Raw genomic sequence first — 4189 nt, forward strand, 5'->3', positions numbered from 1 at the left:
CTGCACGCCCTCAGAGGCCAGAGAGGCTGGCAGGGACGGGGCCCCCAGGTGAGCCTGGGAGAGAGAGGGGCCCCTGGGGGGATCTGCACTCTGCACGCCCTCAGAGGCCGGAGAGGCTGGCAGGGACGGGGCCCCCAGGTGAGCCCGGGAGAGAGAGAGAGGGGCCCCTGGGGGGATCTGCACTCTGCACGCCCACAGAGGCCGGAGAGGCTGGCAGGGACGGGGCCCCCAGGTGAGCCCGGGAGAGAGAGAGAGGGGCCGCTGGGGGATCTGCACTCTGCACACCCTCAGAGGCCAGAGAGGCTGGCAGGGACGGGGCCCCCAGGTGAGCCCGGGAGAGAGAGGGGCCCCTGGGGGGATCTGCACTCTGCACGCCCTCAGAGGCCGGAGAGGCTGGCAGGGACGGGGCCCCCAGGTGAGCCCGGGAGAGAGAGAGAGGGGCCCCTGGAGGATTTGCACTCTGCACGCCCTCAGAGGCCGGAGAGGCTGGCAGGGACGGGGACCCCAGGTGAGCCCGGGAGAGAGAGGGGCCCCTGGGGGATCTGCACTCTGCACGCCCTCAGAGGCCGGAGAGGCTGGCAGGGACGGGGCCCCCAGGTGAGCCAGGGAGAGAGAGGGGCCTCTGGGGGATCTGCACTCTGCACGCCCTCAGAGGCCGGAGAGGCTGGCAGGGACGGGGCCCCCAGGTGAGCCCGGGAGAGAGAGGGGCCCCTGGGGGGATCTGCACTCTGCACGCCCTCAGAGGCCGGAGAGGCTGGCAGGGGGAGGGCCCTCAGGTGAGCCCAGGAGAGAGAGGGGCCCCTGGGGGGATCTGCACTCTGCACGCCCTCAGAGGCCGGAGAGGCTGGCAGGGACGGGGCCCCCAGGTGAGCCCGGGAGAGAGAGAGAGGGGCCCCTGGGGGGATCTGCACTCTGCACGCCCTCAGAGGCCGGAGAGGCTGGCAGGGACGGGGCCCCCAGGTGAGCCCGGGAGAGAGAGAGAGGGGCCCCTGGGGGGATCTGCACTCTGCACGCCCTCAGAGGCCGGAGAGGCTGGCAGGGACGGGGCCCCCAGGTGAGCCCGGGAGAGAGAGAGAGGGGCCCCTGGGGGATCTGCACTCTGCACGCCCTCAGAGGCCAGAGAGGCTGGCAGGGACGGGGCCCCCAGGTGAGCCTGGGAGAGAGAGGGGCCCCTGGGGGATCTGCACTCTGCACGCCCTCAGAGGCCGGAGAGGCTGGCAGGGACGGGGCCCCCAGGTGAGCCCGGGAGAGAGAGAGAGGGGCCCCTGGGGGATCTGCACTCTGCACGCCCTCAGAGGCTTTGTAGTCTAAGCTCAGGGGCTCTTTGAGCCGGCATCTCTCTGGGGGGTGAGGGGTTTCTTCCCATTGGTCAGCATCCTTCTTAAATTGTGGTGCCCGGAATTGGACACAGTATTCCACGTTGGGACTGACCAAGGCAGAACAGAGCTCAGTCTTGTAAGCCACTGGGATTAGTAGCAATAAAAGTAATAATAATCACAACAAGATAGTAATATTAGACTTTGTTAACAAATATGTATGTTGCTTAACTGTGTGTGCATTGCAATCACTTATTCACTGTTGTGCGTAGTAATTTTAAGTGCATTCTTGATATTACAATCAAGGAGCAATACTGTTAAAATGCATATTTTCTTTAAATATAAACACAGAAATAAATGAAGCTCCAAATTCATCGGATGATGACCTGTGCCACAAACCAGGAACCAGGCAGAGGGCCTTCTTGGTGGTGGCGCCCTCCCTGTGGAACGCCCTCCCAGCAGATGTCAAGGAAGGAAACAACTACCTGACTTTTAGAAGACATCTGAAGGTAGCCCTGTTTATGGATGTTTTTCATGTTTGATGTATTTATCGTGTTTTGAATATTCTATTGGGAGCCACCCAGAGTGGCTGGGGAAACAAAGCCAGATGGGTGGGGTATAAATAAATGGTTGTTGTTGTTACACTAGATTTAATGAACATTCATATCAGAGTGCCCTGTAAATTGATAGTCAATTGATAGCCATATATACTAACCTTTTATGCTCTTCCATATCCATTTAATGCTCCGAAACCCTTCTTTTAGCTTCTTTTAGACTTTTATATATACTTTGTGTATTAATGCTTTCTAGCTTTCCAAAATGTTTTACAGATTGCTGGTCTACTGAATGCTGGTCTACTACCATAATAAAGATTTAATTGATTGAAATGAAGTATCCTATAGTAATGCAGTGATTGGACACCAAAATAATATAATACGGGTAATTCATAATGAAATATACAGTTTCCAGATCCTGTAAGACAGGCGCTGACACGGACCACAGCAGCGACCCATGAGGCAGATGTACTCATAAAGTTTGTGTTTCACTACTGAGGGAAGTGATGGAGGTGATAGTGCGCGTGTCACGTGACTAGTCAGGCGAAATGGCTGCGTCTGCAGCGGAGAAGGCGTCTTGTGTTCTTGAATTGAGCAAAACGGAGTTTGTTGTGCAACTGCATTTTCGATTGTGATGTGTGTTGTGTGACAAGGGTGCACACATAGAACATCTGTGACTGTTTCTAAAATACTTCAACATTCTCCTACAATTCTGTCACAGGTAACATGAGATATATTCTTTTTTTATAGAGTTTTGAAACTGTATACTTCATTATGAATTACCCTGTGTAATACTATACTATACTATACTATACTATACTATACTATACTATACTATAATCGTACTTTTCCGTGTATAAGACGCGGAAAATGGGATCCCACCATTTTCTTAATTTTGAGTCCCCCAAAATAGGGCGTGTCTTATACACGGGGGCATGTTCTACACGGGAAAATACAGTAATATGTAATATAATATACCGTATTTTTTGCTCTATAAGACTCACTTTTTGCCTCCTAAAAAGTATGGGGAAATGTCTGTGCGTCTTATGGAGCGAATGTAGGCTGCGCAGCTATCCCAGAAGCCAGAACAGCAAGAGGGATCACTGCTTTCGCTGGCTTCTGAGATTCAGAATATTTTTTTTCTTGTTTTCCTCCTCCAAAAACTAGGTGTGTCTTATGGTCTGATGTGTCTTATGGAGCGAAAAATATGGTAATATAATATAATATAATATAATATAATATAATATAATATAATATAATATAATATAATATAATATAATATAATATAAGGTAAAGGGACCCCTGACCATTAGGTCCAGTCATGGCCGACTCTGGGGTTGCGATGCTCATCATGCTTTATTGGCCGAGGGAGCCGGCGTACAGCTTCCGGGTCATGTGGCCAGCATGACAAAACCGCTTCTGGCGAACCAGAGCAGCACACGGAAACGCCGTTTACCTTCCCACTGGAGCGGTACCTATTTATCTACTTGCACTTTGACTTGCTTTCGAACTGCTAGGTTGGCAGAAGCTGGCACCGAACAATGGGAGCTCACCCCGTCGCGGGGATTCAAACCGTCAACCTTCTGATCGGCAAGACCTAGGTTCTGTGGTTTAACCCACAGCGCCACCCGCGTCCCAATATAATATAATAATATAAAATACAGTATTTTTCGCCATATAGGACGCACTATTTCCTCTCCAAAAATGAAGGGGAAATGTGTGTGCGTCCTATGGGGCGAATGCAGGCTTTCGCTGAAGGCTGGAGAGCGAGAGGGGTTGGTGCGCACCGACCCCTCTCGCTCTCCAGGCTTCAGGAAGCTCTGCGCAACCCTCGGGAGCCCGGCGCGAAGGTTGCGCAGAGCTGCCTGCATTCCGAAGCCTGGTGCGTGAGGAGGGGGGGGGCTGCCTTGCCAGCGGTGTCCACAATGCACCCCTGGATTCGAGAGAAGGGGGTGCCGGTCACTTGGCACGAGCCCTCTATGAGGTTGGCTCTTCCTGACGCCGGTTCCAATCAGCGCGTGCTGGCTTGCTTTAGCTCGGAATTATAATTGGAAACATATGATTGGAATGAAGTTAAAGCACATACATCGAGCAAAGTTCGGGAGATAAGACTGCTGATTAATAGATCTCTGTGACCGGAGTGACGGATGGATAAGTAACAACAAGAAGATGAAGAAAGTAATAAAGGACTATCTGGATTGAACTGGATAGAACTGTTTAATTAAAGCAGCAATATAAGTGATGTTTGGACTCGTTCGGAACTTGATGTATGGGTACCCCCAACAAAATTTAAAATTTGGCTGTATAATTTGGAACTAA

At 51.9% G+C, this 4189-nt stretch overlaps 1 long non-coding RNA gene across 1 annotated transcript; it reads left to right on the forward strand.

The window, feature by feature from the left end:
- The first annotated feature begins 705 nt into the window (after positions 1–705).
- Positions 706–2511, forward strand: LOC309333109. The gene is made up of 3 exons (XR_014152389.1): positions 706–776; positions 1668–1825; positions 2286–2511. It is a non-coding gene; the product is annotated as an uncharacterized lncRNA (long non-coding RNA).
- The last annotated feature ends 1678 nt before the right edge of the window (positions 2512–4189 follow it).

Source organism: Podarcis erhardii, assembly GCF_964252035.2.
Source record: "Podarcis erhardii genome assembly, chromosome: 18".
Taxonomy (NCBI): domain Eukaryota; kingdom Metazoa; phylum Chordata; class Lepidosauria; order Squamata; family Lacertidae; genus Podarcis; species Podarcis erhardii.